Source organism: Corythoichthys intestinalis, chromosome 12, assembly GCF_030265065.1.
Source record: "Corythoichthys intestinalis isolate RoL2023-P3 chromosome 12, ASM3026506v1, whole genome shotgun sequence".
NCBI lineage: Eukaryota > Metazoa > Chordata > Actinopteri > Syngnathiformes > Syngnathidae > Corythoichthys > Corythoichthys intestinalis.
Window position 1 is genome coordinate 27079894 of NC_080406.1, and position 10096 is coordinate 27089989.

Sequence of the window (10096 nt, forward strand, 5' to 3'; positions counted from 1 at the left end):
TAATCGATCCAAGCAAAGAAAAAAAAAAAAAAAAAAAGTTTAAAAGTATAAATAAATGAAAAAGAAATTTTCGCTCCTTGACGTCTGCGATTTCTGCATCGCGACCCTTGTTATATTACAATGTTTCACCCATAAAATCCCCCAAAAATCCAGCTATGGCCATTCACAGCTGTGTCTTGACACTCAGTGATACATGCTACGTGGAGTTTTTGGATTTAAATAAAGTAGGTACGCGATAATATCTCGTTAAAGTCATGGCATCTGTATTCTGCTCTCGTGTGCTCTCACCTCCAGATAGGGTTTTGCTGTTTAAAAAACATTAAAAAAAAAAAAAATGCCCTCCTGTTCAAAAATTTTCTTCCCCCAGAAAAATGAGATTTTAATGTTTCCAATGCATATCGGAAAATTTTGAAATTTGGCCAAATAGTGGGTCTCAGAGCGGAACTTCAAGTCACCTGAGTGTTTTCCGCCATATATATATGTAAAGGAATGCTCAGATGAAGATGTCATGATTTGCATCATATGAATTAACAATTATTTTATGTGTCATGGGTCGAGGACGAGCAGGCAGGCAAAGGACCAGGGCCTGGACCCAAACGCAAGGAAAGGCAGAGTGGTGATTAACTCAAAAATATTTTGACTGAGGTGACAAAAAACAAAATAGAAACAGCACAAACAAGCAAAGTGCAAATAAAACTCAGGAGAACTAACAAAGGACTAGGTATCAAAACTTACTCGGGGATACAAGAACAACCAGGGCAAGGACATACAGCATGAGGCACAATATCTGACGGCACATGGGGATCTTAAATACAGACATGGGGTAACGAGACAATGAGGCACAGGTGGGTGACATGAGAGGAAGCCAATTAGTAGATACAGAAGGAGCAGCCCACAACAGGTGAAATCAATGGAAAATCACAACATAGGCCAAGTTTGACTTTTGGGGCAGGGGGGAGACAACATGTTGATGACCCCAAAATGCAGTGTCAGCAATAAAATTACAAGAATATTTATAATAATAAGTTTAAAATGAGCGTTTTTTTGTTTCCCATCATTCTTGAGGGAAATTCTAAATCAGGCTGCTTAGGACAGCTATACTTTTCGCCAAGATCGTCATCCATTGAATATGGTTAGCCTCCTGGTGTCATGCCAATGTAGTTAACCCCATCAAAAATTGTATCCCCTGGTTGGAGTCACTGCGCTGCACTGATTTGCTTGATTTCCGTGTTTTTGTGATGTAGTTATCTACGAGGTTTTAAAACATGGCCCATCCAACAAAAAAACCCCCAAAAAACATGTTTTTTCTGTCGTATAACGTGACGTAAGTACTGAACATAAAAAAGGCAATATTTTACTGTTTTACTTATAGGACGACCTATAACAGTCATTACTGTAATTCAAGTCCTGTATGGAGTTTCTCCCATTTAATAAACATTGATGTCCAAAATATATAACTGTGGTTCTTTTCTGGCTTAAGGTAAATCTTTAAGTCGATATAAGTCATAACTAATGGATGTGTGTGTGTGTGCGCTCCCGCGGCCAGGGGATACAATTTTTGACGGGGGTAACTACATTGACAATACACCGGTGGTGGCTCTGCTGGACAAGTAGCATCATTAGTGGTGCAAATTGAAACACCATTTTGGCGGTGCTCTCTGGCGTTTCATGGTCCACATTTTCAATCCTTGGTTCTTGCTCAGTAGTTGTTGTTGCTTTTGAAAGCTTAGGTTTAAATTACATTTATCCATCTTGCGTCTTTGGTCCTTGGGTGGTTTTGCATAAGCAAGGCAAATGACCGTCTAAGGTGCTAGTCACATGATCTTTGCGAATAATAATTTTGATCCATTATAATAGTATATTTTTTTGTTCATTTCATTCATTTTTGTTGTTTGTTTTATTGCGTTACAATTTTTATATACAATATTTTACCGGAAAACTCTTAATTTTAAAATCGTATACAGTGGTACCTCTACATAAGGAGATAATTTGTTCCAGGATCTTGTTTGTAAGTCGAAATGGTCGTATGTCGAGCAGGATTTCCCCATAAGAATACATTATAATTCCATTAATTCGTTCCACAGCCCAAAAACCAACAGTAAATCCTTAATAAATACTGCTGTTACTATTGCAAATAGCAATTACAAAGAGCAAAACAAATAAATTATGAATAAAAATCATAATAATAACAATATAATAATAGTAATAATAATGATAATAATACCTGTAATAATGTAACGAATCGGGTGTAATGTGGCGGACTATTTTTGCTGTACCTGAACGCACTGCGGGGCTGACGCGACGGTGAGGAAGAGTTTACTCTCTGTTTTGATGCTGCCGTCCACTGCTGTTGCACAAGTTGATGGTATATATGATTAGAAACCTGACGAAGCAGGCATATTCTTTGGCGATGTTACCACAATAACATTTGTCACCTTAACTTATAAAGACTGTCGAACGGAGGAGGACCACCGGCCGAGTTTGACATTTCATGGCCCTATTGTTGACCCATTTCCTGAATGCGCACACCATGCTTATATTTGGCTATTATTTACATCTTCATTTCAATGGTAAGCGTCACCTTATCTTTTTTTTCTCCACCTGCACTAACCTTTTTGGATCCACCGTTGATTTCTCTCACAAGAAAATCAGTCGTGCGTCCGTCTTTCGGCAAAACGAAGAAACTGTGGCGTTTAAAAAATCGATGCATTTCGAGCATGTCGTCGGATGTAGAAACAAATGGCAAGTCAAATTTTACGTCGGATGTCGAAAAGTTCGTGTGTCGAAGCCGTCGTATGTCGAGGTACCACTGTATAGGAAAGTCAATTACATGTAATGACACTTTTCGGCCACCGCGGGGGCTGAGGTTAAGGTTTTATGGAGTTTTAAATTCAGTGGGACCTTTACTTATGAATGTCTCTACATACGAAATATACAGGCTACGCCATGCCTCAACAGGAAAATATTGACTCTTGTTACGAGATAAATTTCAGGATATGAAAGGAAAAAATACAGTATGGGCTGCTACTCGTAGCTCTTTACTGACATCCAGTTGGTTAAGAGGGACCTCTACTGTATGTGTATGTGTGTATCCCAGCATTTTCTTCATTCACTCCTTGGGTCATGAGGGGTTCTGATAGCTTCATGCGAGTGTATTCACCTTTATTCTTTACTCTGTACTTAAAAAAAAAAAAAAAAAAAAAAATTTATATTATGCACAAGTCTCATTTTTATGTTTATCGTGCAATATTTTAATTGTCACACATACTTTTTACATTTTTTGAATGCATTTTTAAGCTTTATAGAAAATTTATGTCTGAATTTTGATGGACTTGGAAGAGATTAGGGCATTTACATGGAAAACTCATCTCTCCTTGTAACTGAATTTTCATTTCACCAAACTACGTACTTCCAGCACCAATTAACTTCGTAAGTAGAGATACCACTGCATACATTATGCGTTGCTTTTTCACCTTTTTGACTTTCGTGACTGCATGCCATGAACCTGCAGTGTATTTGTGCTGCAGTACTCATGACATTGTTTTATACCCATGTCTATAGTATCATTTTCGAATTGCTTTTATTATCCATGTTTTGTTAGTGAAGGTAAATAAAGTCTCGTATTGAGTTCACATTAGTTCGGGGAGTTTACCGTTGGGATATAAGCTTGTAAATCCCTGAAAGTGTTTTACAAAATGGACGCTATTATTGCATCTTTACTGTAAGAAGCTGACACCAACACTGCAGGCTTTCCAGTTTCTGGACTGAAAATGAAACCCAAAGGGGAATTAGCTGCTTGCACGGACTCAAGGAACAAGGACGAGAAAATTGTATAGACATTAATAAAAAATGAGGCACGATTGTTGGCTTTTAGCAGTAAATAGAACAGAACATGCACAGGTACATCTCATATTCCGAAAAGTTTGGACTATTAGCGGTTACTTTTTCCAAAACTTTGAGCTATGTGGGTTATACTTCAGTGTGTATGGATTTTTACAGGCTAATGTCTTTTGGTGTAAATAACCTATAATGCAGTGTGCGCACCTGGGTCTAAGGCTAGGTTCAGACTGCAGGTGTTAATGCACAAATACGATTTTTTCGTGGTTTTGCGACTGGGGTAAGGTATTAACTTGATGGTCTTAATGGGAAAAGTTGCATAGAAGAGACCATTTCAAATCCAATCTTTGTCACTTTCATATTTGCTTAAAATCCAATCTGGGCCATATTTTTCCAGAATGTGGCTGCGGTCTCAACTCTCAAGTCTCCCAATCAATCTGAGCAATTACTCAGCAATTACTTCAGCAAAGAGCGAGAGAGTCAGGGATTGCTGTACATTAGCGTTAGCGCCTAGCTTGAACTAGGTTTTTAGGCAGGAGACATGCTTAAACACAGTCAGGAGAAAAACATAAAAAGAAAAAACAAAACAAAAGGATGTTACTAAAAATGCTCGGTTTTCTTTCTGTGCACTATAAAAGAAATATTTCAACATTGTTTACATGGCCGAAGGTCGAGGCAATGTGTATGCATCATGCACGCACAGTGCATGCATGCATTCTATCGATTATTATATACTTTAAATATAAGACTAAACAGGGATTATCTACAGTGGGGAGAACAAGTATTTGATACACTGCCGATTTTGCTGGTTTTCCCACTTGCAAAGCATGTAGAGGTCTGTAATTTGTATCATAAGTTCTCTTCAACTGTGAGGGACGGAATCTAATACAAAAAAACAGAAAATCACTTTGTATGATTTTTAAATAATAAATTTGCATTCAATTGCATGAAACAAGTATTTGATACATCACAAAAATCGAACTTAATATTTGGTACAGAAACCTTTGTTTGCTATTACAGATACTAAACGTTTCCTGTAGTCCTTGACAAGGTTTGCACACACTGCAGCAGGGATTTTGGCCCCCTCCTCTATGCACATCTTCTCCAGAGCCTTCAGGTTTTGGGGCTGCTGCCGGGTAACACGGATTTTCAGCTCCCTCCATAGATTTTCTATCGGGTTCAGATCTGGTGACTGGCTAGGCCACTCCAGGACCTTAAGATGCTTCTTACGGAGCCACTCTTTAGTCGCCTTGGCTGTGTGCTTTGGGTCGTTGTCATGCTGGAAGACCCAGCCACGACCCATCTTCAGGGCTCTCACTAAAGGAAGGAGGTTGTCAGCCAAGATCTGGCGATACATAGCCCCATCCATCCTCCCATCAATACGGTGCAGTCGTCCTGTACCCTTGGCAGAGAAGCAGCCCCAAAAAATGATGTTTCCTCCTACATGTTTCACGGTTGGGATGGTGTTCTTGGGGTTGTACTCATCCTTCTTTTTCCTCCAAACACGACGAGCCCAGTTTAGACCGAAAAAATCAGATTTGGTCTCATCCGACCACATGACCTTCTCCCATTGCTCCTCTGGATCATCCAGATGGTCAGTGGCAAACTTCAGACGTGTCTGGACATGCACTGGCTTCAGCAGCGGGACCTTGCGTCCGCTGTAGGATTTTAATCCATGACGGCGCGATGGTTTTCTTCGAGACTGTGGTTCCACCTCTCTTCAGGTCATTGACCAGGTCCTGCCGTGTAGTTATGGGCTGATCCCTCACCTTCCTCATGATCAGTGATACCCCACGAGGTGAGATCTTGCATGGAGCCCCAGAATGAGGCAGATTGACCGTCAACTTGAACTTCTTCCATTTTTTTAATAATCGCTCCAACAGTTGTTACCTTCTCACCAAGCTGCTTGCTTATTTTCCTGTAGCCCATCCCAGCCTTGTGCAGGTCTATTATTTTATCCCTGATGTCCTTACACAGCTCTTTGGTCTTGGACATTGTGGAGAGGTTGGAGTTTGTTTGTTTGAGCATGTGAACAGGTGTCTTTTATAGAGGTAACAAGTTCAAACAGGTGCAGTTACCTCCAGTAATGAGTGGAGAACAGGAGGGGTTCTTAAAAAAGAACTAAGAGCCGAAATATTTACTCGTTGGTAATGTATCAAATACTTATTTCATGCAGTTAAATACAAATTCATTATTTAAAAATTATACAATGTGATTTTCTGAATTTTTGTATTAGATTCCGTCCCTCAGAGTTGAAGAGAACTTATGATACAAATTACAGACCTCTTTGCAAAATCGGCAGTGTATCAAATACTTGTTCTCCCCACTGTATGTCTTTTTTGTGTCCTCTTTTTGGATATCAAAATATGATCACCCAAGAATGACGTAGAGCCAGCATGTGTAGTCATTTGTTTTCTAGCTTGTGCGCATGGGGGGGAGTTTGCTCAGCATTTGTCGGAATGCGAGTAAGTTTCCATACGTAATACTTGAACGGGCTCAATGGACAACGGCAGTCTGAACGGGCAATCCCAAAAAACAGATATGACAAAAAATCGGAATTGTGCATTAAGACCTGCGGTATGAACCTAGCTTATTAGTCCATTGTGACATATATCGGAACCAATAAGGTTTTTTTGTGAAATTTGGTGGGTGTGGCTTATAGTCATGTGCGCCAGTGGCAGTGATTAGAATAGAATGTGGGCAATCATTTCAGAAAGTGAAACATATACTGTACATCATATTGAATCATTCCACATAAATTGAAATACTTCAAGTCTTTGCTTCTTGTAATTCAGTTAGTTGTAGCTTCCCTAATACCAGGCGACTGCGTGCCGCATCCGGCCTCAGCTCGCCAGATCCCCATAGCAAAAACACCCGCTTAACGTCAGTGCGCCAGATGCAGCCCGGATCAGCACTATGGCAATCCAAATGATAGGTTATGCACTGTTCTGGGGCGAACCTTGCAGACCAGACGTGCTCAAACTCCCACTTGACGTCAGTGCGCCAGATGCGGCCCGGATCAGCACTATGACAGTTTTGCCTTAATTGTCACCTTGATTGCACAGATGGGTGAGCCTGGGACCAGGTGCCGCTGATCATCGCCAGCAGCTTACTTAAACCGATCCTTGGCCTCACATCATTGCCCGATCAACAACTCACCTACAAGTATGTGACTTTCAGCTAACGAAAGAATCTTGTAAACCTGATACCAAGCTCATTTTTGTGTTTTTCCCCCCTAGATCCTGTACTGCTTGCCTGGCAAAACGCCTGCCTACCCGTTCACCTGTTCTATCACCAAACTGCCCACCGGATTCTTCGGACACTAACACTCCCTCTCATCGTTAAATTTGTTGTTTACAGTCTATAATGGGTCATCTTTAACGTTGAGTTGCTTGTTCCAATTAAAATATTTTGTGAAAAAACAATGTTATACTGTTATGTTGTATGTTGCATGAATATGTTAGCATTAAAAAATGGCATGAAAAAGAAGTGTTGTCATTGTTGCTTTTAATAGACAAATTTAATTTGCAATATAGACACATTACAGTATGATACATCAAACAAAATAGAAAATTTAATACTGAAAACGGTTTTGATAAAAATCTGGCACAGATTGGGTAACATATGTGCCATATCCGGGCTACACATTAATGTTGGGTCTGCTACTTTGGACCAGCTCTGGCCCAAAACTGGTTGCTAATATAGCAAGTGACTCCTTACTGAGTTTGGGCCATTGTTCCAAAAGACACTGGGGCTGATCCGTTTTACGAAATTGGGCCAAAATTTGCAGTACATCTGGCCCATATCCGCTCCATTTATATTTTGCTCTCTGGGTTACTTTCCGTGTGCATAATACGGTACGTTGAGTAATTCTGTGCTTTCCAACCCTTGTGTGTAGTGTATATTAGCGCATGATTGGCCCTCTTCAAGGTTCCCTCCAAGTCACTCAACTTTGATTCACGAGTACCATCATCACATTATCGAGATGGGGAATCCTGCGTAGATAAACTGCAACACCCACTTTCCCATCACGTTAAAACCCCCACTCCTACCTCTCATTACAGCCACCTCAACCACCTCTAGTCAGTCATCACATTGTGGAATGAAGCTGTGTAACTGGACATGGGAGCTGTTTCATTGAAGGACATCACAGGCAAGCATGCATCCACCACAGCTTTTATCATTACCTACATCAAATAAAAAAAACATCCCCTTTTCTGTTTTGTACTGTTATGGGTGGGCTGCTTTGGATAATGTAGGAGAAAGTGACAATCGTGCTTTATCATCAGTGGGAAAATTACTTTTCTTTATGTAACTCAAACCGCCTTCAGGCTGCAATGGCATTCATTGGAAGAAATTTGAAAAGTGAACAGGCACGCAGAAGAAAATAAATTATTTTCACATGGTCATGTACCTTAGAGGGATGGAAGTGCATGCATGGATATTTTCAAAAGATATTGTTTACTATAATAACTGCTCAGCCATTTGAGAATACAGCACATCACTTGCACCACAGCGGATACTGAAATCATCAAAGTACTTCCAAATGTTCCCTGGCAGATTCATAAATGACAAGTGTGCCTATTCTGCATGGGGTTAAAAAAAAAAAAAAAAAAGAAGAAAAACTTACTCAGCTTCAAGAGAGCATCTATAGGAGATTATAGAATTCCTTGAATGTGAGTGCTGTCCTTTCAATCTCACAGCATCTTCCACGCCGACACCCATCCACTGTGGCGACTAAGCGGCTGGCGGACGCGCCCACGTGAGCGCGCGTCCTGGCCGCGCTGAGACGCGTGGCCGTGAACGGAGGAGGAGGAGGTGTGAAGACGAAGATCACTGCCTTATCAGCCCTCCAGTCAGCAGCGCTAATAAGCAGATAAGCGCTTCTGTGGCAGCTCTGTATAAAATGCTCAATTGAATAAGTGAATCTTTAGGAATGAGGGAAAAAAAGTCTAACAGTGTGTGTCTGTGCTACTCTGTATGCCATCAAGTTAGATTAATAAAGATTATGTCACAGAGGAGCAGCGTAAACACAGATTTGGATCATTTTAAGACCCCTAATGATGTTGCGTACACTGATTCCTTTTCTAATCCGATACTTTATGCAAATACATAACGTGTCCTAGAATAAATCTCAAATCAAGCTGTGAATTTGTAATCATAGCTTCATAAAAAATGTAGAACTGCTTTGAGGTACGAGTGTAATTCACTCCGTGACCGCACTCAACAACAACATTACAAAACAATAATCTCACAAAAAAAATTTTCGGGGTTAGGATTGTATTGGATGCATACAGTGGTATGAAAAAGTATCTGATCCTTTTGGAATTTCCCACATTTCTGCATAAATAAAATCACCATCAAATATGATCTGATCTTTGTCAAAATCACACAGATGAAAAAGCAGCGTCTGCTTCATCCAAAACCAACCAAAAATTTATAGGTTTTCATATTTTAATGAGGATAGTATCCAAACAATGACTGAAGGGGGAAAAATGAGTAAGTGAACCATCATATTTAATATTTTGTGCCCCCCCTCTTTGGCAGCAATAAGTTCAACCAAACGCTTCCTGTAGCTGCAGATCAGTCTGGCACATCGATCAGGACTAATCTTGGCCCGTTCTTCTCGACAAAACTGCTGTAGTTCAGTCAGATTCCTGGGATGTCTGTCATGAATCGCTGTCTTTAGGTCATGTCACAGCATCTCAATGGGATTTAAGTCTAGACTTTGACTTGGCAACTCCAGTACGCGTATTTTGTTCTTCTGAAACCATTCTGAAATTGATTTACTTCTGTGTTATGGATCATTGTCTTGTTGCAGCATCCATCCTCTTTTTAGCTTCAGCTGTATGACAGATGGCCTCAGGTTTTCCTGCAAAACATCCTGATAATCTTTAAAATTCATTCTTCCATTAATGATTGCAACCTTTTATCCAGGTATTTTTCCCCATTAGCTAAATAAATGGCTTGAGAAGGACCAGTCAGCCTGTTGAGGGGGAATTATTCATAACAAGGAAAACGTGACGAAGAGACCCGCAAAATGTCATTGTTTCAGTATCTCTACTCCAATTTTTTTACGGGATATTGTTTTTTTATCCAAGTATTTTTCCCCAATAGCTAAATAAATGGCATGGTCATGACAAATAACAGTCTTGTGCTAAATGGAATATGAAATAATAAAAATCCATTTATTCAAGACGACATGGCAAAATTACTCCATAATGGTCAAAACTGTTGACTTCATCTTTACTGTCGCACC

The 10096-nt window shown here is 40.1% G+C and overlaps 1 protein-coding gene across 1 annotated transcript in view; it reads right to left on the reverse strand.

Moving 5' to 3' along the window:
- htr1fa (5-hydroxytryptamine (serotonin) receptor 1Fa) overlaps window positions 1-8583 on the reverse strand; it is a 73738-nt gene extending 65155 nt beyond the window's left edge. The window contains exon 1 of the mRNA XM_057852405.1: window positions 8468-8583. The gene's annotated coding sequence lies outside the window, so the exon portion shown is untranslated. The remainder of the gene's footprint in view (window positions 1-8467) is intronic.
- Window positions 8584-10096: the final 1513 nt, after the last annotated feature.